General features: G+C 44.5%; 1 protein-coding gene across 2 annotated transcripts in view; it reads right to left on the reverse strand.

Annotated features, from left to right (window-relative positions):
- PRICKLE1 (prickle planar cell polarity protein 1) overlaps window positions 1-26,620 on the reverse strand; it is a 119,504-nt gene that overhangs the window by 28,443 nt on the left and 64,441 nt on the right. The window lies entirely within an intron of this gene.

Consider the following 26,620-nt stretch of genomic DNA (forward strand, 5'->3'; position numbering starts at 1 on the left):
TATAATGATCATCTACAACTTCTATACATGGTTGAAGAAACAATAAATATCCTACAAAATTAATACAAGGAAGAAAAGCTTGGAAGCAGAAAGCGACTTTCTTGATGCAAGTTGACCTGGGAAGATACATGAATAGATAATTCCTCGCCCCGCTATCTTCGTTTCAGTCACAAACTTCAAGGGTGAAATCTCTGCTGCATTATTTATAACACTTGGGGAACAGGATGGCACCAGTCGCACATGGCCCTGGAGCCAGACACTATGGAACCAGAGCAGCCCTGGCCGATGCCTCCATCCACTGAGCTACTGATGTGTTCTTTGGCTGAATCCAAAGATACGTGTTGAGGGGCAGCACTCTTAGACCTAGACCCTCCCCTTAGGACTTCAGGTTTAAATTTCACATTCTATTCATAAGACAGAAAGCCCCGAAAAACATCCAAGATGAGTGAGGAAAATACCCAACTAATTCTCCAAAATACACGCTACACTCCGCTAGGCTGTGATGACACTACGGCTGAGGCGTGGTGAAAATTCTAGCATGGGACTAGGAGGAAGCACTGGTCTATCAGTTCTGGTTAGAAGGGGAGAATCGTGGAAGGTGGGGTGACATGTGAGCTGGGCCTTTAAGGAGTCAAAGGAGTTGATCAGGGCAGTTGAGGGAGTGGGACTGTGGAAGGGGTGGGGGGTGGGGGTAGCAACCAGGGCCCGGCTTGAGGCAGTTAAAGCTTGACGGCCCACGGAGTGTGCAGCCCTTACTAAACCCCAGGTGATGCGATGGAAGACAGGAGCACAGGCGGAAGGCAGGACCAGGCTGGGAATGGCTATGCAGGCAGTGCTGCCAAGATGCTCAGCTATTCCAGGCTCTACGGGGAGCCCTAGAAGAGTGGCAGGACGGTATCTCTGCCCTCATTAGAGGGAACGCAGAGAGCACAGCAAAGGGAAACCAGATGGGATGCGCCCAGAAGTTGCTCCAGGAGTCAGTGGCAGCAAACACGAGACAGTGTGTATGAGGGCAAAGAGCCTGGACTGTGGTGGCGCAGGATGGATGGTGAGGATGGGAGGGTGGCAGATGGGGGCTGACATTTCTGAAGGAGTCCTCCTTCCCACAGTTTACTTGAATGGTTGGCCCTGATGTGAGCTCCAGCTTGAAACTGTGGCTATATATATATATATATATTTTTTTTTTTTTTAAACTTTTTTTCTTTTTACAGCCACACCAGCGGCATGAGGAAGTTCCCAGGCTAGGGGCCGAATCAGAGTCACAGCTGTGTTCTATACCACAGGCTCTGCAACCCAGGATCTGAGCCCCATGTGTAGCCTAGGCCACAGCTCATGGCAATGCCAGATGTTTAACCCACTGAGTAAGGCCAGGGATCCAACCCACATCCTCACCAGCACTAGGTCAGGTTCTTATCCCACTGAGCAACAACGGGAACTCCAAAACTGTGGATATTTCCCAGTGCCTGAGGGAGACAAACTCGAGGTAACTCCAAGTATTTAATTTTTTTTTTTCAGTCTTTGTCAGGCTGTACCCACAGCACATGGAGGTTCCCAGGCTAGGGGTCAAATCGGAGCTGTAGCCACCGGCCTACACCACAGCCACAGCAACATGGGATCTGTGCCGCACCTGTGACCTACACCACAACTCACAGCAACGCCAGATCCTTAGCCCACTGAGCGAGGCCAGGGATGGAGCCCACATCCTCATGGATACTACTAGTCGGCTTCATTACGGCTGAGCCACAACAGACACTCCAGTGTTTACACTGAAAAAGCTCAAACTTTATCTTTCTGTTGAAATTCACCCTTAAAATATAGCACTGGCATCCTTCACCTGATGCCATGGCATGGCATCCACCATCGAACCCTTGCAGCACAGCCCCCATAGCCTCCATCCTCCCTTAACACATAGGGCCAGCATCCTTCAAGAGCTCAGCGTCCATCATTATGAAGGAAACAGGCTCATGACCTTCGGGTTGGAAGATCGTCTATACAGAAGAACTGCCCAAGCAAGCCCCGCTGCAGGGAAGAAGAGGAAAGGTAGTATGTTAACGTGGGGTCTTACAGCCTGCAGTTAGGGTTTTGTGCAAAAATCTCAAAACATAAGTAGGGCTGTGTCTTAAATTTTAAAGTTACAAAATATTTGCTGTTTCACTTCATGAACTACATGCTCAAAGCTATTTTGCTCACCTGTGTATTTTCTCAAGGCTCTTTAAACTCTCCACAACCTAAGGTGGTGGATTCTCCACGAGGCAAAATCCAGGCCAGCCAAGGCGGGCCAGCTTTAACCCTGTTACCATGGACAATAACTACCCAGTGCGGTTCCTGCGGAGGTGTCAGCAAAGAGTTATTTCAAGCAGCCTCTTGCCAAAAAAAGAAAAAGGTCAGCAAAGCTTTCTATAACCTTTCTTTATCTTATCTAAGATCCCAAGGTCCTTTCTGCAACTGTGGGAATTTAAATAAAGTGATTTTGCAGTGGGGACTGGCTTACAAGCTTTAATTGGACTGTGCCAGAATTCTAGCCTTAGCACTCAAATTGTTCTGCTGGCTTGAATTGCGTAACGGTCTTTTGATGCAAGTTACTTTTAATATTTCCTTTCTGCTTTCTGCTTGGAGCTTGAGGCTCTTCAGCATCACATTTGCATTGAATTGTAGCGGGGCTAAGGGCAGGCCTCTTGCTTGTTTTTGTATGGGGATAGTTCTAGCCCAAGGGCTTAGATACACAGGACTGTTAGGTACGTTGCCAGAGAGAAGAGGATTCTCAGTGGTGATTTGTGAATAATTTTCTGGGTCACATCTGACTGACCACAGACCATGACTCAGATGTTGTTAAACACTCTCAATTATCAATGCACGGATTTGGTTTTTTTGGATTAAAAAAAAAAAAGCAAGTCAATAAATTTAGGCTTTGGTTTTCCAATTGTAATATTTAAAGGAATCTGATCAAAAGTATCACTGAAGTCACTTTTTCTTTGTGGCATATAAAACTGGATATCAGAGTTCCCGTCCTGACTCAGTGGTAACAAACCTGACCAGCATCCATGAGGACGTGGGTTCCATCCCTGGCCTCGCTCAGTGGGCTAAGGATCTGGCAGCATTGCCGTGAGCTGTGGTGTAGGTCACAGACGTGGCTCAGATCCCATATTGCTGTGGCTGTGGCTGTGGCTGGCAGCTGCAGCTCCAAATTGACCCCTAGCCTGGGAACCCCCACATGCCTCAGGCTCAGCCCTAAAAAGCAAACATACAAACAAAAAGATTGGATATGAACTGAAACCAACTGGCTGAAATGAAATCTCTTTAGAAAACTCGAACTGCTAAACCATGCGCTCCACCCACCTCCAGACCAACAGCCTCCTTCCTCCTATATTCCCAGGCTGTGTAGGGAACCACCAGTGCTCCCAGTGAGCCAGACACCAGATCATCATAGGTGCCCTCCTTCTTGCCTGCCCTCCCTCAGTTACTTAACAGATCCTGCATCTTTTCAGTTTTCTCTATTGATCTGTATCCCTCTCCTGCCCCTTCCCCATCCTGGGATCCACAGCAGCCTAGCATCACCCCAGGTCTCCTCTCCCCGGTACCCATTCCCCTTCACTTCACCGACCACAAGTCTATGTCAGGCTCCTGCTTTAAAATTCCTTCTTTGGAGTTCCCGTCGTGGCGCAGTGGTTAACGAATCTGACTAGGAACCATGAGGTTGCGGGTTTGATCCCTGCCCTTGCTCAGTGGGTTAAGGATCCAGCGTTGCCGTGAGCTGTGGTGTAGGTTGCAGACGAGGCTCGGATCCAGCGTTGCTGTGGCTCTGGCGTAGGCCGGTGACTACAGCTCCAAATGGACCCCTAGCCTGGGAACCTCCATATGCTGGGGGAGTGGCCCAAGAAATGGCAAAAAGACAAAAAAAATAAATAAATAAAAATAAATAAATAAATAAAAACTTAAAAAAAAAAAAAATTCCTTCTTTAGCTCCCCTGACACCTCCATGGGATAAATGGAGGCCCTCTACTTCCACCCCTATTGATCCCTCTCTAACCCTTGTCCCTCACTCGGGCTCCGGAACTGGTGGCTTCCAGGCACAGCACGTGTTCTCCGACTCTCTGCCTAACCCTGCTGTTTCCTCTACTTGCGACTGTCTAGTCACTTGCTTGTATGTGCCTGGCTAATGCTTGCTGTTGGACCTGACATGGGATGGGTCTGGGAAATGTTCCCCAAGGCTCCCTGAGACCAGAGGTGTCTAGGCTGCGCTTCCATTGCTCCAAGGCCCTCCATCGGTCCCAAGACTCCCGTCTTATCTAGGCCAGTCCCTCCGTCAATATCCCTGCGCTTTGTCAACTAGAGACTCTGTGAACTGAAGTGCTGCACTTCTCTTCCTACATGTGCACAGAGCTTTGGGATAACTCAGAGGCTGCACTGATAAGGTTGGTCCACTCAGCAGCTGAACCAGTAAGGAAGTGCCCTAGTCACTATTTTGGTTAATATTAATGAGTGGAAGAGATGTATGTTGGCGAAAGAGGCCTTCTGGTGTTTCTAGTTCCTGCAAAGAGCTTTCCCAAACAAAATGCCATAACATCGTCTGATGATAAGCATGGGGAGGAAGTTCAGAGCGTGGTCTGGGTGGATCTGGAGGCTACAAACATCCGTGGTGCCCTCTGGGGAAGGGGAGCCCTGCCTCCTAGCAGTCCATTGGATACCGGGTACAGGGCCTTCGTTTCAGTGAATATTCCATGACCTCAAGACAGAGACGGGATCAGTACAGAATGAGGGGTCAAGTATGTATTAGAATTGAGCCTCATTCTGGACATAGAGTACGATGTTACTGCATCTTTTTTGGTGATATACTAAGAACATAACGATGCCAAGTGAACCTGTTTTATTATTATTATTATCATCATCATCAAGCAGCTATAACTTATGAAATACTTGTATGCTGGGCCTTGTGCCAAATCTTGTACACTAAAAAAAAAAAATCCTTATAGGAGTTCCCACTGTGGCACCACGGGCTAGGGAATCTGACTACAGCAGCCCAGGCCACTGCAGAGGTGAGGGTTCGATCCCTGGCCCAGGAACTTGCATATGCCATGGGTGCGGCTCTAAAAAAACACTTAACAACATGGTCAGGTAGATCTTATATTCCTCATTTTACAAATGAGAAAAGTACATTGCTCAGTCATCTCATCATCAGCTAATTAGTGCAAGAGGCTAGATTCCACACCAAGTCTGAGATCGAAGCCTAGAGTCTGAAACCACTGTTATTTGCTTTCAACGCCCAGCTTCTTACAAACAGCAAAATAAAATGCTTTGCTTTCTCCAACTTGTCCCTCAGCAACGTCACCAGAAAGTTGGAAGAGCAACTCTACAAGTTTCATGCTGTACGATTTTAGCTGGAAATGAAGACGTGACTGTCAGTCTCACGGAGAGGTCCCAGTGACAACCCCACTGGCTTGGCGGACCTCTAGGATCAAAATGTGTGCAGCTCAGAGGGGGCTCCCCCGCAGCCCTCAATCCCAAGGCTCCTCAGACAAGCGAGGCTCTGAGCTTCTTGAAGCAGTTCACTGCACCACATTTTCATTTCTCTCCATACAAAATCATTTTATTGTCCAAATACAACAAAACTGGCTTGCATGTGCAGCTCATGTATATAATAGCTGCTCTGTTGCAACTCTTAGTCATGACAGTATCAGGGCGTACTAAGCGCTCACTCAAATAAGGGTACCACTCTTGGATGCGTTCAGAAGCCCAACCACCAGCTCTTAACTTAAAGGCAGATCATGACGAACAAAGGGCAAACCATGAGGACACTTCGGTGTATAGCTTGGCGTAACCTATTCTACTGAACGCATCTCACATGACATCCTGACAGCGAAAAGGCACTGAAGTAATAACACAGCCATTCATAAACCTGTCAGACAAAACCGGTTACAGCCCAACTCCCAGGACCATAATGTCTTATTATTATTATTTTACTAAGGTCTTTCAGTTCAGTTGCAAATGGGGAAAAAAAAAAGACAATAGAATGAATAATCTCTCTGACAGCCTTTGCTGGCAATTCTAATTGCCAACGTGTCCCCCAACAAAAATTTGTTGCAGATGAGTTCAAATAATAGGATGCCACTAAGACTCATATAATACCACCCAGGCTTGTAAAAACAATCTGCTTCTTACTGAAAGGCACACATTTTTTACTTAATACAAACTCTCGTTCCATTTTAGGGCTGCCGACTGCATTGCTGTTTGCGTAACAGACCAAACCACATTTCCATTATCAATTGTTTCTGAAGTTTTTAGCTTCTCTTTCAATATAGTCTAACAAGATTCCAGGAATCTCTGAAATGCTTTTCTCCCCACCTTTTGGAAAAGTATGTTTGGGAGGCAGGAGCAATTTAGTGAAGACTGAAAGTATCCTTAGAAAAAGAGATTTATGACATATCATGCTTTTAGGATCTAAAGAGTCAAAAAAAAAATTTTTTTTTTTAAAGAATCCAATCCCATGGTTAGATAACCTCTTCAAACAGAGCCACCATTCAAAAGATAACAGCGGAGGGCCCATTCCTGCCCAGGCAACATTTCTGATCACCTTCTTGTCTTTCTGAAAATCCTTACAATGACTTTCCTGAACATGCAACTGAATCCTAAGAACACCTTTCATGACGTGCAACAATTTGCGTGTGTGTGTGTGTGTGTGTGTGTGTGTGTGTGTTTGTGACACAATTAGGCAAATTTCAGTCTATGGAAAAATGCTTGTCGCTCTACAGAAAAATGTTTCTCATGCCCTGGCTAAGAGAGTTCTTAGGGAGAATAAATATCATGTTCCCACACACAAATATTTGGGACCACTGAAAGCCTGTAACAGCAACCCCTAGGCATTCTAATGCTGATTTTGTGTAATAACACATTTAATTTGTAGTGGAAATATTAGGAGAAAAAATTCAAAATGACCACTAGTATGCTTACTAGACCACACATTTTAACAGTATAAGGAAAATATTCACTGTCACCATTACTAATGCTGGGACGAACTAGGAAGAAGAGAGCTGGGGGCCTCTGCCATGTTCCTGCCCGAGGCCTGCCATGCTGCATTCATGGCAGCTATGAGCCTCCCTGGGTAGAGTCTTTTTTTTTTTTTTTTTTTTTTTTTTAGGGCCACACCCGAAGCATATGGAAGTTCCTAGGCTAGAGCTACACCATAGTTCACGGCAACGCTGGATCCTTAGCCCACTGAGTGAGGCCAGGGATTGAACCCGCATCCTCATGGATCCTAGTAGGGCTTGTTAACCGCTGAGGCCCAAAGGGAGCTCCTCCCTGGTAGATTCTTGTAGCAGTTTTTGTTTTGAGTGGGGGAGGAACTGACCGTTACAGAATGGCTTGGGAATGAATGGACATTTATGGTTCTGTTTTTTTCCCAGATGGTTTTGTGTTTTAGATCGTTCTCAAAGGGGGAAATTGGGGGCTACTTAGCCAAGGTACTTCACAGGTATGATTTTTTTCTTTTTTAAATACTCACTTCTCCTTTATTCTTCCAACTATCAGAGACCCACATTTTATACTGGAATGTATTTTTAAGGCAGGTGAGGAAAAAGGGCCAAGTTTCAGAGGTCTCTTTACTTCTTTCCTTCACTGTAAAGTTTTCTTTATGGAGCTTTCAGTCTTAGATTTCCATAACCTCCTAATGCAAAACAGGCTAAGAAGAGCCGGGAATATACCAAGCCACATGTTGCGTTGCCTTTTTTTTTTTTTTTTTTTTTTTTGAGGAGGAGGAAAAATCCAATTTACAAGAAGAGTATGCGAACTTAGCAGTTCATTGAAATTAAAGAGGTTTGAAAGGTTTCTTAACTTCAGTCTCGACCATCTTGTAATATTTTAAAATATAAATTAAAGCATACGATTATGGTAAGCTCTGCTTATATTTAGAGGCAAACAGAAGATGTTAAGACCATGGATGATACTTTACAAAATTCATTCTGATTTATGGGGCAATCTGAATATTTTCACCTAGGCCAAAGACAAGAGACATACACACACACACAATTACCTGTAAGGATTTCTCTACCTGGGCTTCCACAGACTTGCATAAATTATTCAAACATGTTATGGTTCAATTCAGCTGTCAAAGCGAAGAGCCTTTTGACACCACTTCACACCTGCTACTTATCTAGGGACGTCCTGGGCTTAGTGACTCCCCCTGGATGAGCATGTCCAGACTTTCCTCACATTCACTGTACACGAGGGGATGGATGCTTTGCAGGGCTAGGTAGTAAAGAAATTAAGACACACACTAAAATCTCTGGAATTCTCCCAAAGAGACTATCACAATACAGATCTTAACTGAAGTAACCCCAGAAAAGAGCACAGACCTTACAAACCCGTCACGAGAGACGGTCTGTTAAGAGCTCGTCCATGTAACACATTCACATAAAACACAACGATGAAGGCAATAATCAAGGCCTTCAGTATCTGTTTTAAGGAAAGCACCATCCAAACCAAACCAAACCAGTAAGAGAAATTTGGAAAGCTAATTTTTTTTTCTTTTTTCTTGTCTTTTTTGGGGCCACACCTGCAGCATATGGAGGTTCCCAGGCTAGGGGTTGAATTGGAGCTACAGCTGCCAGCCTACACCACAGCTCATGGCAACGCCGGATGCTTAACCCACTGAGCAAGGCCAGGGATCGAACCCGTGTCCTCACGGATACTAGTCGGGTTCATTAACTGCTGAACCATGATGGGAACTCCTGAAAGCTAATTTTTCTTCTGGGTGTTACAGTCATAGGAGATGTGAATGTCCAGAATAAATTCTCATCAGAATAAGCTGTAGGAATCTCTGATTACGCCCCCCCCACCTCCTTCCTTTCCTAACTCATCTTACATAATAAAAGGATGAAGCCTAGGTCAAGTCTGAGATTCCTACACTGTCCACAAACCCCTCCCTGTGGTCCTCCCATCACCAATCGCCATGTAATTCAAAAGCGGGGATGGGGGTTGGTTCTGGTTATTTAAGTGGCAAAGGGGATGCTTGGGACAAAGAGTTTTGAGACAAACTAATGTACATTTTGCATCTGGGGCAAAAATACACACCAAACCCCACTCCTCATGAAACTCACATATGGATTTTAGAAGTTCTAAATGATGATCACACTGGAGTATCAATTCTGTTGATGGTTTTTAAAAGGGGGGGAATGAGTTTCAAAGAAAAGGGGGAATGAGTTTCAAAGAAAAGCTATATCATAAAACGAGGTACTTAAAAAGCAGGGGATATTAAAAGTTGAATGCAGTCTTCTGAGAACAGAGCCAGAGGAAGCTCAGAGGCTGCTCTCCTGGACCAGGAGTCCTGGGAGTGGTGCCAGGAAAGGGAACTTCTTGTTCAGGGAAATTTGGTGGGCAGAGGACAGGAAAATTGCTTAGTTATAATTCAAGGGTCTTTTTCGTTTTTTTTGGTGGCTATACCCACGACATGTGGAAGTTCCTGGGGCAGGGATCAGACATGCACCACAGCAGCAACCCAAGCTGCTGCAGTGACAACACTGGATCCTTCACCTGCTGTACCACCAGGGAACTCCCAGTTATAATTCAAGGGTCTTTAAGGAGACTACTCTGATGAACAAAAGCATACCTGCCTCTCAAATGAACACATTTGGGCAGAAAATCTGAATGGAATGTGGGTCACTATGAACTGATTGCACAGAGGGGCCACCTCTCCCTTTTGGTGGCATCGCAGCTTGGAGAGTACATTCGGGAACTAGTACACACAGGGCTGTGTTGAAAATAATGAGGTTTATGTGAGTTAGAACTTTTGGTAAGTCAGAGAAACCAGATGAATTTAAGGGAAAAGGGGGTGGGGTGGGGTCATTTACTGGAAGGATAGAGAGGTGTCTCGGGCAACCCAGGGCAGGAATGTCAGTGGACTTTCAAAAATGACTGCGACTCAGAAAGAGAAACCCTGAGAAATCTAGACAGTATTCCTTTTTCCTCCAGGCTTCTGTCTCTTTCTTTCTGGATAACACTTTGTGCTTCTCTCCTTGCAGACAGGACTCTGTAGCTTCTTGATCAGTAAGGTTAAAAACCAGTGCCTCCCAGGTCTGGGCATGGAATCTGGCATCATCATGTATCCACGTGGATAGGAGCATTCAGATTTGGGCATGGGTGCTTTATGAGCTGCAAGACAGTAATGCCCAGTGAAGGTGGAATTGTTTTGTCTTGCACGGATACTGCAAAAATGTCTGTGAAATGGATTTTAATATTCTGTTTGTAGAATGGGGCAAGAGTCCTTGCAATTAGATATTATGGATGGCTATCAAGTTGTCTCTAATGGGGAGCCAACAGCAGTTGAGGCTGAGCTGGCTGGCAGTGTAAGAATCCCCTTGGAAATCTAAAAATATATATAAAAGGCTGAACCATATCCTTATAGACTGTGATTCAGTAAGTCTGAGTTAGGACCCGGAAATGTGCATGTCCTGTAGTCTCCCCAGGTAACTGCAATGTGCAACTGGGTTTAGAAACCATGCATGTGGTCTGTTCACTTCAGTTACTAGCTCTCCTGAGACACTGGTAAGTTTGTAGAAGGCCAAAGAAGAGCGACATCAAGTTCTCACTGACTAGTTGGTCAAAGCAAAATTCCACCAGACAATGCAAGGTCTTCAGTACTGCTTATGAAGCAGTTATTATTATTATTTTTTTTCCCCATTTCTAGGGCCGCTTCCACGGCATATGGAGGTTCCCAGGCTAGGGGTCTAATCGGAGCTGTAGCGACCGGCCTACGCCAGAGCCACAGCAACGCGGGATCCAAGCCGCGTCTGCAACCTACACCACAGCTCACGGCAACGCCGGATCCTCAACCCACTGAGCAAGGCCAGGGATCAAACCCGCAACCTCATGGTTCCTAGTCGGATTCGCCAACCACTGAGCCACGATGGGAACTCCTGAAGCAGGTATGTTGATGAGTAAACCTCAGATCTAATTCATGAAAAGTGCTGAAGGGATCAATGTCATTTTAGGGACCCAGCCCACCTTTGTTAAGATGGCTTTCTTAAGTGAAAGGTAACTTCTTTTTACTTTATTGGGCGAAACTATTCTTTTGACGTGGCTTGCAGCACGGGTTGTAATCCACAAAATCTTTGCAAACTATGGTTTCTCATGAACGTTAGAACGGGTTTTTTTTTTAAAAAGCATGAAATGAGAAATTTAGCAATTAAAGCCCTTTAATAGCTAATATTTAAACCCATTATTTGGGGGACAATGCAATGCTGGATTTTGATTATGCACCGTTTCTGCAATTGCAGCATGTTTGCTATGCAAACGCTCTGCTTCCATGATGCTCTTGAGGCAAGGGGGGCTCCCATGGATGACAATTAACTGCTGTCCTGCTGGGGAAGGCTGCTGAAACTCGAAGGCTGCTGGGCAGCTGCTGTCCCCTGAGTTCGGATGGTCATTAGCTTCCCAGAACTGGGACACACAGCAAGCCGATCACATAGCATTTCTGGGACAGGGGATTATTTACCGAAAATACTAAGATCACGGTGTGTAGCCAAGGCGGAAAACTCATCAGTCACATGACCCTTATAGACATAAGCTGGGAAGTTGTGTCTGAACCCATTTGAACTAAACAACCTATTTCACTAGGCGAGTACTGTCTTGGCAGAGGATAGAAAAGGCTCCCCCTTTCCCACAACTTGCTGTCTGTCCCAAAGTGACAACAGCGAATGAGTCTATCAGTTCACGACTGTGTCTCCCTCACTCTTCTCTGCTATAGTATATTCCCTTTCTTCCTGCACCAGCTTTTCTCTTGCTCAATCTTCCAGTGTGCTGGATTGCATGGAAGCATTTTTTTTCCTCCAAACACTCTGAGTATTACCGTAAGGAAGGATTCTTCGGGAGGAACTAAGCTCCAGTAAAGCCCCATCATACCATCAATGAAGGCGGGCACTGCGCTAAGCAGACAGACGTGTCCAAAACCCATGCATCTGTGCTGATTTAATGCAGCGAAACAAGATGACTCTGGCTAGTCATGTGACAGACAACATATCAGCTCCTCAAGGGGCTGAATCGAAGTACTGACAGGATTAATTTTTCCTCATTAGCCAGAGAACAAGATAAATACATATCTGAGGATGGGGATGGGGTAGGACAGGATTACAACGCCTGTTCCTGTGTGATTTTTATCAGGGTATGAAACGCAAGCACGTCAATCTTATCTGAATTAATCCATCGATTTGTCACGTGGGGGTTTTATAAATGTTCACGGTATCAACAAACATAAGTGAAAATGTATTTCAATGACTGGGGACACTGCTTTTACGTTTTTTTAAAAATCATGAAAAGATAATAATCCTTCTTTTGTAACGGCTAGAGCAGAAAATGACAAGTCTGGAGAAAGTGGCTCCAAGGAGGAGGGAGGGAGCAGGAAAGGGGGAGGGGTGGAATGTCTGTCCTGGACCGAGTATTTGCACAAAGGATCCTCCACACTCAGGCTACTTAAGGGCATGAGGAACTTTATCATATGGCAATAATTCTAGCACAACGTACTTTCCTGTTAGAATATCCTGGGCCAGGGACTTTTCTGGCTTGGAACTGCAGTGGGCCTGATCATAACGTGCAATGTAAGTCCCACAAATGAGCTCCTGTTTTGGGGGGGGGGGAAAGGCAAGTGGTGACACATGTGTAAATTCCTACTGCAGTTTTCTGGATCACCTTTGTGGGTCTGGGCTCAATAGTTTCATACCTCAGTATGTAACACAGCCCCAGTGAGAAATGCATCCGTGGACCTCACTGATAAAGAACTGCTGAATAAACAGCTTTATCCTGGAGAGCTTTATTTATTTATGACTTAGAGAGCTAGTAGGAGTAGCATTAGTATCGCGTTGTTTGTTTAAAGAAAGAACAATATGGAGAGACGTGTGGGTTACGTCAAATGTGGGCAATAGCTCATGACTGCCTGGCTTTAAACACAGATGGGCAGAAAGGGCCCAGAAGCAGTGAAAAGGAAAAATGAGTGATGGGGGGGGGCACTTTCCAGGTTCTTGGAGGGTGAGGTGCTCCACTCCGAGTCTGGGATGGAGCAGAGAGCAGGGCTTGTCACCGTACTTCTGCTTCTGTCAGTTACCGGCTGGGAGAGGTTTACCACCTAAGCCTCAGATGCTCATCCACGAAAGGGTAGATGAGGAGTTCGCGCTGTGGCTCAGTGGTAATGAACCTGACTGGTATCCATGAGGATGCGGGTTTGACCCCTGGCCTCCCTCAGTGGGTTAAGGATTTAGGGTTGCTGTGAGTTGTGGTGTAGGTCGCAGATGCAGCTCGGATCCTGTGGTGCTGGGGCTGTGGTGTAGGCAGGCAGCTGCAGCTCTGATTCGACCCCTAGCCTGGGAACTTCCATATGCCACAGGTGTGGCCCCCAAAATACAAAAAACAAACCAACCAATCCTAAAACAAACAAACAAAAAAAAAACCAAAATGGTCTCTGAGGCTGTGAAATCTTATGATTCTCTAATTTCTTCAGTCTAGAACAACTAGGAATGGAGGTTAGCTGTATACACAGGGACCCCTTGAACCAAAAGCGGTTTTCAGCGTTTGTTGCCACACTGTAGCATGAAGCAGACCCTCTGCCCGCACTTCCCTACAGGGAAGGCCCGGGTGGAGTGATAGGCCTGAGCATCTGAGCAGCCACATGGACCCTTCTTGTCTCTTTGGGGTTTAGAAGGTACAAAACTTCAAATGAAAGTTCCCAGGCATGGACCCTAAATTCCCCATCTCACCTGCAGCTCCTTAGTCTGAAACGGAAAATTCCATTTTGGGAAGCCATCCGGAGATGCATTTAGGCGACCATGAAGGAAAAGCTGGAATGCAAACTCAGACATGAAACGCAGAAACGCTCAAGGAAATGTTGAAAAAGGAAAATGAGATTCTTCCTATAAGGGGCACCCCAGAATAAAGTTCTAGGGGACTTCAGAAGAATATCACCCCAGCTCCTGCCACTTCCCCGCCGTGTTCGGTTCATGCTTTAATCGTCTGTGTGATGATGCCTGAGGTCTCTGTTGGGAGGGAAGCCTTGTGCAGGTGGAGATCGAGGCCGCCTTGCTCAGCACTGCCTCTGAGCACAAGCCTGATGCCCACCCATCACACTGGCGCAACAGACAAACGTTGGTTGAATGACTGAATGGCTGAAGGATGAATGCCATTCATTTTATGAGACTCTCCCAGGTGTGGACCACTGGGGATGTTAAAATGTCAATGAAAACACGATTACCATGTATCTAATTTTTCTATTTCCTGTTCTACCAATGACCTTTATTAAGAAAGAATTCACACCGTTTGGTCTGAAAAATAAAGATCATTTTTGAGTCAGAGAGCATAACATTTTCTTGAAAATGTCTTTAACTGGATTTCATCTGTTTTTTATTCCTGCTACAGTCAATCGTTTCATTAGGAGTAAACACACCGACCCCCCCCCAGATGCCTGCTGTTTTCCCAAAGATCTTCATGATGACAGGCAATTGGAAGGTGGGTCTCTGTTAAAGAGGAGCCCAGGTCCCAGTCTGTGTCCTCTACTAAAGAGCCTGAGAAACCTTTATTTACCTGCCTAGCAACGACGCTAACCTGCTCCATTCAGAGCTCTAATAAAGTGTGATAAAAATTCCAAGGCTTGCTTATCTTAAAGAGTCTTCCTAGTTCAAAGGGTCAGTTTCACACCAGGGTCCCAAGTCTTATCAGCTGCCTCTTCAGAACCGTGCCATTGTAAACCAGAGGATTCCTCCAACTGGCATGACAATGGTACAATCACACACTTCAAAAGGAGCAGGTGCTGCACGGAGGATGCCCTGAGTTTGCCCCTCAGGGCGATGTTTACACACACGTTCCAACAGCTCATCCGCACAACAACGGGCCAGGGGGACAGTCAAGGGCATTGCGCCTGCAGAGTAGCCAACGACTCTCGTCTTCACCAACACAGCTGGGGAAACTTCAGGGTCAACACCGCGTACTCTCAAAAGCCAGGGAATCTCATTATCTTAGTAGGGTGAGGAAGGTACCAAGGGATGGAAGTCAGTTTCAGGGGGGCAAGTCGTTAGGGAGGGAGGGAGAGAAAGAGAGAGCGAGGGAGGGAGTGCAGAGAGAGGGAGGGAGAAATATGTCTGCAGATAAACCAGAATCACCTGCAGGTATCCACATGAAATGTGCAGATGTGGATAAAAATAATAAAAAATATCTATACTGGCTTTGCAGGAGGCAAAGAGAAAAGCCTACAGGTATGAGGTTAACAGGAAAAAAAAAAATGTACTGAATTCCTTCTGACTATCTGGCCTTGGCCCGTGATGAGGGCTCTGATATGTTGGCCCTGCTTAACATCCCTGAAGATCAAAACCAAATACTCCACAGCTCACAGCAACACCAAATCCTTAACCCACTGAGTGAGGCCAGGGATCACCAACTTCCCCAAATCAAGTTCCACTGGAGAAGGGGTATGGGAATGATTGAAAAACTTAACTTGGGTCAGTGGCCGAAAGAGCTCCGCCGGAAGAGAGTTAGACTGAAAAACTAACTTTGAGGGTTCCCAGCCCCTTCTTAGATCTGTATTAGAGACGTGTATAAATAGAATGCTTTCAAAGAAACCCGGGCACTTAGCTACTGGAAGCAGGAGGCCAAATAAGGAACAGCTTGATCGTGTTGACATCAAACATTGTTATAAGGTTTTTTTATTTCTCAAAGCCTGTGCTTTGGAGATTCTGGGCTATCAAGGATTAAAAAAAAAAACAAAAAACAAAAAAAAAAACCAAAAACCACCAAAAAGCAAGCAAACAACCTCCCGTTATTATAGGGAACCTCTGTACTTCACAAAGAGCTTGGTGGCCTTGCCAAAGACCAACAGGATGGTAAGAGCAGGTCTGGGCAGCTGGGATCTGCATCTGAGCCTCCTTTATGCCATCACTCTGCCCCTGCTGGGGTTGTGCTATTCAAGCAACCTCACCCTGGTTCTTTTCAGGCTCCTGTCTTTGCTTCACTCCCAAGGAGGGGGCGTGAATGGCCCAATAGGTTAGTCCTACTAATCAACCAAAAAAAAAAAAAAAAAATGTTCAGACAAGGTTCTCAGACAGATGGGCAGATTCGGTTTCATCAGGAAATCGTTCCATCAGGCATTTCAGTGTGCCTGTCATGTACCCACCCTCTTTATTTTTTATTTTTTATTTTATTTTTTGTCTTTTTGCTATTTCTTGGGCTGCTCCCTCGGCACATGGAGATTCCCAGGCTAGGGGTCGAATCGGAGCTATAGCCACCGGCCTACACCAGAGCCACAGCAACATAGGATCCGACCAGAGCCACAGCAACATAGGATCCGAGCAGCGTCTGCAACCTACACCACAGCTCACAGCAACGCCAGATCCTTAACCCACTGAGCAAGGGCAGGGACCGAACCCGCAACCTCATGGTTCCTAGTTGGATTCGTTAACCACTGCGCCACGACGGGAACTCCCAACCCACCCTCTTTAAAGCTGCACCCTGCCCACTCTCTGCCCCACGCCTCTTGTCTATTTCTCCTGAGTTGTTTATCTTCACAGCACCTACCTCCATCTGGCAGGCTGCTATGTATGTGACATAATCCTTTCATTTGACCCCTGTCTCAGTCCCTGCTCCCAACACCTCTAGAATGTAAGCTCTACGGGGCAAGGATTTCTCTCCATTTTGCTCACTGATGTAGCTCCAGGACCTTTTGCATAGTAGGTACTCAATTCATATCCATTACATAAGTGGATACAAGAACTGTGCTGGACAAGAGCATTTAAAGTGGAACAAGAGTTGAGCTTTGCCCTAAAGTGACTCACTATCTACTCGTGGTATTTATATAAAATGTAGGGTCAAGCCTTCCCTCATTTCTGGTCTCTCTTAAAGCTTTAGTGTGTCTTTTTAAAAAAATTATCACACAATAAAACATGGATCTAATCTCACTGTATATTAGAGGAAGTTATTCCATTTAGTATATTCGGTAGCCCCAAAACTATAACCATTCCAATATACATTTGTGGCTCTTAAAAATCCTGTGAGGCATCTTCATGGCAATAAAATTGTCAAACAGTCGTACAGTATTCAAATATATCCCCAAATCATGAAACATTAATGATCTAATAAAAGCAATTCGTTTCAGGGTGCAGCAACTGAAACTATGTCTTCTGTTCTGGGATTTCAGATCCTTTTATTTTCTGTATTTCATATTTTCCTCTGTGTGTGCGCCAAAAAACGCTGAAATCCCCCACCAGATAGATCTCTTATCTCATGGTTCTTCGGTGGAAGACGAATGATGCTTGTCTATTTTTTCCTAAATTTCTTGCCAGTGTTCTTATAAGAAAGAGATCCAAATACGGCTGAGCTATTATTGCAAACAAATGCAGGCAGAGCACCAGAAATGCCTTGGGAAACTCAAGGGCTCAGGAGCTCACATTAAATTTGAACAATTTTTCCATTATGCATTGTCAAAATGAAAGATCCACAGCACCAAAGTAAAATGAAAACCATTTCTCTGCCCATCCTGGGCTGCTCCACTTTTCAAGGTTTTTTTGTTTGTTTGTTTTTGCTTTTCGGGGCCACTCCTGCGGCCCTGGAGGTTCCCAGGCTAGGGGTCGAATCAGAGCTGTAGCCGCCAGCCTACACCAGAGCCACAGCAATTCGGGGATCCGAGCCACATCTGCAACCTACACCACAGCTCACGGCAACGCTGGATCCTTAACCCACTGAGCAAGGCCAGGGTCGAACCGCAACCTCATGGTTCCTAGTCAGATTCATTTCTGCTGCAACACAATGGGAACTCCCTATTTTTGCTTTTTAATTCTAATTTTTTTTTTTTTTTGTTATAGAAGTTCCCAGGCCAGGGACTGAACCCAAGCTGTGGCAGTAACCTGAGCCACAGCAGTGACAACACCAAGTCCTTAACTGCTAGGCCACTAGGAAACTCCCACGTTTCTTTTTAAAAATTTCATTTCATTGAAATTAAGCACAGAACTGAAAAACCTAACAATTCTAAATGCCTCTCCCCCATCCCTGCTGCCTTTCTTTGGAAAAAAAATAGCAGTCCCCTCTCTTTCCTGGTACCTGCTTCCCAAGGGCAACCAAGTTCATCTCTTTACTGTTTCTTTCACTACTGATCTCCACTTTTCTAGATAGCACAGAGATTATTACTACTTTGAGTTCTTTTCATTTTTTTTAAAAACATATTACCTATTAACTTCTACTCTCACTCTACATCATGCATCCTTTCATGGGAAGGAAAACTGGCGAAACCTTGCATGCCTGATGTTACCATTACCTACAGTTAACTTCAAATGATACTTTGATGGACTACTGAATTTTAAGCCCAAACTGATTTCTCCTTAGAATTTATTTATTTATTTATTTTTTAGGGCTGCACCCATGGCATATGGAGGTTCCCAGGCTAGGGGTCCAAGCGGAGCTATAGCCGCTGGCCTACACCAGAGCCACAACGCCAGATCCGGGCCACGTCTGCGACCCACACCACAGCTCATGGCAGCGCCGGATCCTTAACCCACTGAGCAAGGCCAGGGATCAAACCAGCAACCTCATGGTTCCTAGTCAGATTTGTTTCCACTGCACCAAGACAGGAACTCCAGAATTTTTATTTTATTTTATTTTTTGCTTTCTAGGGCTGTGCCCGTGGCATATGGAAGTTCCTCCCAGGCTAGTGGTCCAATCAGAGCTACAGCCGTCAGCCTACACCACAGCCACAGCAACACACGACCTGAGCCACATCTGTGATCTACACCACAGCTCATGGCAATGCTGGACCCCTGACCCACTGAGCCAGGCCAGGGATCAAACCCTTATCCTCATGGATCCTAGTTGGGTTCGTTTCTGCTGTGCCAAACCGCAAGTCCCTTCCCTAGAATTTTGAAGGCACTGCTCTGCCGTCTTCTAGCTTCCAGTGGTGTCATTCTGATTTTTTATCCTTGAAACCTGTGTTTTTTTTTTTCCTCCCTGAAAAGTTTTAGGACCTTTTATATTCCTAGCATTCTAATAATGACTACTTGAAAATGTCTCTCATGTTTAATCTATTTTTACACACTGTGTGGAGTATATGGTGGGACTTTCAGGCCATAAATTCATGTCCTTTAGTTCAGGACAATTTATGGAATTATTTCTTTGATGACACTCTTTTCTCGGTTTTTACATCCTATTTAGAGGTTGGCTCCCCGGACCTGGCTTCTAATTTTCCTATCTTTTCCCTTCTACTTTGCATTTCTTAGTGTTTTTATTTTACTTTCTAAGAGATTTTTCTATTATTGCAGCTTCCAAGATTTCTGGTGAATGGTTTTTTGTTTCTTATGTTCTTCTCCCTGGGTAGTACCTGTTCTATCTCTTCTTTCTCTCTGTTCCTTTCACAGTAGGTATTTCTTCCAATGTCTGATGATCCTTGGCAACCCATTCATAAGTTTAGAGTGAGACACTAAAAGGCTGATTAGACACCATCTGTATTTGGGAGAATGGGGACAGGGGAGGGGAGCTTCTCGACTCTGTCTTCACTCTAGACTAAGATAATAAAGGAAAGCCCAAAGTCAGTATCTCTCGTTTTGTTTCCCCCTCTGGCAAACCAGATTCTCCATGGAAGACTCCGCAGCTCCTGCCTACAGGATGATACCTGGCTGAATGATGGAGAAGGGAAGTTGAGGTGCATTACCTGAATCCTCTGGTTTTGGTGAGGGCTCCTCCCTCTGCCATGCCTGGTATGTTACAAGCTAGAGAGCCTCGGTTCTACTCTCACCCAAGGATAAACCTTCTTGAGCCTTTGGGAGGTCTGGAGCATAACAGAGGTTGCATCTCAATTTTCTCCACTTTTAGATCAGGATCGGTCTACTTGGGACTTTGAAGTCAGTTACCAATTACTGTCCATCCTAGGTGTCCACGGAGAATTGGTTCCGGGACACCCCCCCCCCACAAATCCAAAATCCAAGAATACTCAAGTCCCTTATAATCAGCCTTCTGTTTCTGAGGATGCAGAACCCAGGGATATGAGGGTGACTGCAGCTTTTGCCTCCAGCCTCCAAAATGTGTTATTTTCTTCTTTCCCATTCTCATCTTTGTGGGTTATTTCATTTTTTATTTTTATTTTTTTTAATTTAAATTAAAAAAAATTTTTGGCTATGCCCACAACATATGGAAGTTCTGGGGCTAGGGATCAAACCAGCGCCACAGCAGTGTCCTGAGCCCCAGCAGTAACGATGCCAGAGCCTTAACTTGTGAAGCCACCAGGGAACTTCCCAGGTTATCTCCTTTCAAAAAATAATTTATTGACTGTCATTTTAGTGAAATTCTGAAAGAATACAGGGATAAAAGTATGTTTCATCTGCCATCTTTTTTTTTTGTCTTTTTGCTATTTCTTTGGGCCGCTCCTGTGGCATATGGAGGTTCCCAGGCTAGGGGTCAAATTGGAGCTGGAGCCACCAGCCTACGCCAGAGCCACAGCCATGTGGGATCTGAGCTGCATCTGCAACCTACACCACAGCTCATGGCAACGCCGGATCGTTAACCCACTGAGCAAGGGCAGGGACCGAACCCACAACCTCATGGTTCCTAGTCAGATTCGTTAACCACTGCGCCACAATGGGAACTCCTCATCTGCCATCTTTAATGAGTGGTTCCTGTTGCATTTTTTCTATAGATTCCTTTTTAAGGTCATCCTCAAATACCAGCCTCACTGTCTCCTCCTCGCGCAAGGTCACCTTGCAGCTCTGGAGGTCTGAGTTGAAAGGAAAAAGAAAGAAACTGCAGTTAATAAGAGGCAAATGTGTCCTTAAATACCTCACTGGACACTTAACAAGGAGAGTGGGGACTTCGGTAGCCTGAAAGATGTTTTTTCTACATAATAGATGGGTTTCTTTCTACACACTGAATAGACGTGACTTTCTGGAGCATGAAAGGGGAATAAAAAGGTCTCACAATGTCTCTTCTCCATTAGAGTTTGTAATTCTAAAAATAAGAGAATTTAAAACCCAGCCTAATAAGGTACCTTCCTTCCATTAGCCAGAAAACTGGTCTTACTGTAAAAGCTAGTTAAATGAGGAGTTCTCGTCGTGGCTCAGTGGTTAACGAATCTAACTAGGAACCATGAGGTTGCTGGTTTGATCCCTGGCCTTGTTCAGTGGGTTAAGGATCTGATATTGCCATGAGCTGTGGTGTAGATTGTAGATGTGGCTCGGATCTGGAGTTGCTGTGGCTCTGGCGTAGGCCAGTGGCTACAGCTCCGATTGGACCCCTAGCCTGGCAACCTCCATATGCCATGGGAACGGCCCAAAAAATTTAAAAAAAGGCCCAAAAAAAAAAAAGAAAAAAAAAAGTTAGTTAAATGAAAAGCATCAGACGTTTTTGAGGGCAGATTTGATATCATGATAGCTTGCCCATTAACAAGGACAACTTTTTACACCTTGGAGAATTTTTCTTTTTCTTTTTTTTTTTTTACTGATGTGCCTTTCCCTAATAAGAGCTAACGATAAATATACAACATGCTGAAATCCATATGTTGTGGATTTATTTTTTAACCAAGCAAAGTTATTTAAGTGTCGACGCAACAGCTGCCAACTTATTTTGAAAGTGTTAAAAATAGTTCAGTGGTCCTTAATTTTTCTAAATTTGCCCTCGCATCTGTCTTCCAGTTTTAAAATGCAAACATGATTGAATTCACCTATATAAAAGCTGTAAGATGAATTTTAATCCCATTTTTATTTAAAGCTGAACCGCATTCAAGATTAGCATCCAGTTAAACGATCCCGAAATATATTTGGCAACATGCACTGGTGGAGGCAGGAGTAATCTTGTATTTCTCAAAAAACTAGCAATGCTATCCCTACAGTCTTCCAAAAAACTATAAACTGTACTCATTAACAAGATAATCTTGGGGCCTTGGTTCACATGGCAGCCTAGCCCCTCACCAGTAGTGCCACCTCCTTGTGCCCCGACTTCCTCGTCTCTGAAAGGGGGGCAGTAATAGCCCCGACAGCATAACGGTACTGGCGTAAACAGCAAAAAATGATCACTCATATAAAGCAGTAGGCTTGCCACGAGATGCACGGTGGCTTCATAATTGCTAACTCTCTGCTTTATTTTGGAAGGTCCTCCCTGAAATGCTGAAAGAAGGATTAACTTCTTTCTCTCTCACGTATATAACCCTCAGTAGTAATCATTACCATGTTTAAAAATGAAAAATGTCTTTAACATGACCAATTCTTAAATAGCCTTCGGGGAACGAAACTACTACCTCCATTAGGTGGTTGAGAGGCATTTACTGAATTTTTAACATGAGCTTGAGACTTTCACCAAAGAGACAGGGATCCTTCAGACTTTTGTGGCTTAATGCACTTGATCAACTTGAGCCCTTTGATCTTGGTGAGTGACTATTGATCAGGGCTGGGGAGGGTAATAAAACTGCATTCCTAGACTTAGGAAAAGGGCCTATCCTGTTGCTTAATCCGCGGCTGGATGAACCCTTACACCAGCCTGCTTTACACAACGCTAGGCCCCTGATGGGGAAGGTGAGGACACACCTCGTGAAGTGGCCACAAGGAGTAACGTGGAGTCGGGCAGTTTGGAAACAAAGCAGAACTCTCCTGTGGCTTTGAGGGTTTTTGTCCAATGTTTACTTAGCAATTCAAATAACATGAAAGGAACACCTATGTGTTTAGAAACAAAGGCATGTGCTTTTCAAAACAGCTGAGGGGAGTTCCCTAGTGGCTCAGCAGGTTAAGTATCTGGCGTTGTCACTGCTGTGTTATGGGTTGGATCCCTGGCCTGGGAATCTTTGCCTTCTGGGGGTATGTCCCCTTGCTCCCACCCCCACCCCCAAACAGCTGAGAAGTACGGATCTAAAGCAGAATTTTTCAATCTTCTTACCGATCAGTAGCAGTACCCAGGATGGTGCCTTTCCCCTGAATTTCTGTTACGGCGTGTGCCCTCCCCACAACCCCTGCTTCTGTAAGCTAACCGCACGCCCCGTCTGAATTTGGAAAATCTTACTTCATGCCTCCTTTCCACATAAAGTTATTGACAACACTCTCTTTCATCCTTTCAAGTGTTTAGGTTTGGACAAAATATAAGGTCAACATATATCCACAGGTAACCAGCTCTGTGGTGGATCTGGAGCTGTTGGCGCTGAGAGAGTCACATGGAATCTCCACAGGGCCATAGACGGGTCAGCCCCCAAGTCACACTGGCAACTGAACCTCTCTGTGCCTTTTCCAACATAACCTAATACACGGGGCCTTGGTGGACAATGTACAAGAATAGTAACAGAGTGGATGCTGCAGAAGGGCAGCCCTGAGTTAGAGGGCTGGCTCTCCCATTTAGTAACTCCGTGATGGGGGGCAGGCCATCTCATTCTCTCTCGGCCTCATTTGCCTCCACTACGCAATGGAAACGTACAATTCCTTTCACCGAGTTGTGCTGGGGATTAAATGAGATGATGCGTGAAAAGTGCTTAGCACAGTTGGGGAGATGCTGTGAACAGGATCCAGGCCAAATAATCCTTTATATTGCTTTAATTGGATTGAGGCTGCACTTTATGTGTTAGTAAGTACGTTAACCTAACAATACACCTGCAATTCAAAAGGTTTGTAACTTAGGGAAAAAAAAAAAGTTCTTTAATTTAGGCAGAGCATCAAACCGTTGATTGGTTTCAGCTGGCAAGTCTGAACATAAGCGTCAGAGAAATTTCCATATGTGTGCAACTGGAGTCACATATAATGCCACGATGTGGTCGTATAGGCTTGTAGCTATTGAGAGAAGGATAAATGAGCTAAAGACATTCCTTATAATCTAAGCAATTTATATGGTATTAATACAGATACTGATGATATAATTGAAAGTCAAAAGAATGACGGCAAAAATCCTTTCAAACCTTATTTTGAGGAACATTGCCTTTCCTTATTAGGTAGACAGTTAACGGATGAAGAAGAAGACTTTTAAAATGACAATGTAATTCAGAATGCTTGGGGATGGACTGCAGTTAGGAGGGATTACCAGTAGGAGAACATACATTGGTCCAACCACTATGGAAAACAGTATGGAGGTTCCTCAGAAAACTAAACATAAAACTCCATATGATCTCGCAATCCTGCTCCCACACATCTGTCCAGACAAAGCTTTCATACAAAAGGATACTTGCACCCATATGTTCACTGCAGCACTACTCACAGTAACTAAGGCATGGAAACAACCTAAATGTCCATCGACAGAGGAATGGATTAAGAAGATGTGGTACATATATACAATAGAATACTACTCAGCCATAAAAAAGAACAAAATAATGCCATTTGCAACAACATGGATGCAACTAGAGATTCTCATACTATGTGAAGTAAGTCAGAAAGAGAATGACAAATACCATATGATATCACTTATATCTGGAATCTAAAAATGGCAAAAATGAACCTATCTACAGAATAGAAACAGACTCACAGACATAGAGAACAAATTTGTGGTTGCCAAGGGGGAGGAGGTGGGATGGACTGGAGTTTGGGGTTAGTAGATGCAAACTCGTATATTTAGAACGGATGGGCAAGGAGGCCCTACTGTAAGCACAGGGAACTATATCCAATCCCTTGGGAAAGACCACGTGGAAGGTAATATGAGAAAAAAAAGAATGTGTATGTATGTGTATATATATAGATATATGACTAGGCCACTATGCTGTACAGCAGAAGTTGACACAACGCTGTATATCAATTATACTCTAATAAAAATAAAATGAAATAAACTTTTTAAAAGAAGGATTACCAGTAGAAGTTAACCAACCAGCTAACATTCAGAAGAAAGAATCTGCAATCTGCCGCATTTCTCCCAGCACTGAGCATGTCTGCTACGAAGCCATTGCCTCTATAAGCCAACAGTAAAGAATGAGACGACTACCCTCAGAACAATCTAATTTGGCTCTAATTACCTAAATATTTCAAGTGAAATCAGGTTTGTTTTGGTTTTTAGGACTTCCACTTTCTACTTTCTCTGTCCCACTAGAAAAACGTGGAATTAAATGACGACCGTCCATCTGCAATAGAACTGGATCAAAGCAGGGCGAATTTTACTGTGTTGTACTTAGATGATTCAGGCTATATTTTGGCCTTGAAATTTCCAAGTCTGGCATTGTAAACCTGGTTTCTAAATGGTATCACAGCAGGGGCCACAGAATTACCACCTAACGTGACAAGAGAAAGTACACTTATCTGATAGGTATCTTGTTTTAATAAATTTAACAGTGTAAAAAATGCCCTAAAAATCTGAAAAAGAGAGCCATGTACATGTGGCAGGATTAGGGTCCCGGCCGTATTAATGCTCCTTTCCTCTGTACCCCATAGGGCACTTTGCCATGGGAAACCCACCACAGCACCAAATATTATTTTGGTGGCAGAACAAAGCTTTGTTTTCCCCATTAGCAAACGAATCTTTCTTTAAGACAAGAAACTGGCCAAGTTATTTTTAAGTGGATATATTACATAAATTTGATCTTAAGTGACCTAGGAATTTTCAGTGAATTCTCATAAAGAAAGCAAGCTTTGTACTACTCCATCCATTTTATCCTTACCCACTTTAATACAAAGACTGCCCATGACCCAAAGCAATTTGTGTTAGCTGAAAGGTGATTTTAAAAGTAGGCCTTTTTTTTTTTTTCCTTCCTGCATGTGGAAATTCCTGGGCCAGGGATCCAACCTGTACCACAGCAGCGATCCGAGCCGCTGCAGTGCCAATGCCAGATCCTTAACCCACTGTGCCATAAGGGAACTCCAAGAAAGCTTTTTTTTTTTTAAAGCCCCTTTTAAACTTGGAACAGGCATTCAAAGGTTAAGTGAGATGCCCATTTTCTGACTTTCCCTCTAGCCCAATTTATGCAGAGGCAACTCCCGAATTGTGAACTAGACACAGGGAACTAGGTCTTTTCACGGCTACTTTTTTTTTTTTGTCTTTTTGCCATTTCTTGGGCCGCTCCCGTGGCATTTGGAGGTTCCCGGGCTAGGGGTCGAATCAGAGCTGTAGCTGCCAAGCCTACGCCAGAGCCACAGCAACGCGGGATCCGAGCCGTGTCTGCAACCTACACCACAGCTCACGGCAATGCCGGATCCTTAACCCACTGAGCAAGGGCAGGGATCGAACCCACAACCTCATGGTCCCTAGTCAGATTTGTTAACCACTGCGCCACGACGGGAACTCCTTTTCACGGCTACTTTACAAAGAGGTCACCTGGTAAATATTTCAATAAACTTCTTTTCACACTAGTGCATCTGTTCCCAACCTTGTTTGAAATAATAAGTTGCTACTAACCTCCTTTCTTGAGTCTTCAAACAACCAAGAAAGGAAAGAAAGATGGTTAGAAGCAATGGATTTTCACATGCACGGGGTTTCAGACGACTCAAGGAATGCCCAATTACAAATACAACTTCTCTTGGTGTATCAAAGGGTAAAAATCTGGGGGTCATATTACGTAGTATAGGCAGAAATGCATCTAGAAACACAGTCGAAACAAGCGGTTTGTATAAACCTGCAACTCCTATCCAACTGAACCTCTAAGACTTTCCTATCCCATACTTAAATGAAATTAAACCTTGTCAGCCACAAAGTTCAGGATAAAGATCTTTGATGTCAAACACAGCATTCTAAAGCAAGT

Source organism: Sus scrofa, chromosome 5, assembly GCF_000003025.6.
Source record: "Sus scrofa isolate TJ Tabasco breed Duroc chromosome 5, Sscrofa11.1, whole genome shotgun sequence".
In the NCBI taxonomy this organism is placed as follows: domain Eukaryota; kingdom Metazoa; phylum Chordata; class Mammalia; order Artiodactyla; family Suidae; genus Sus; species Sus scrofa.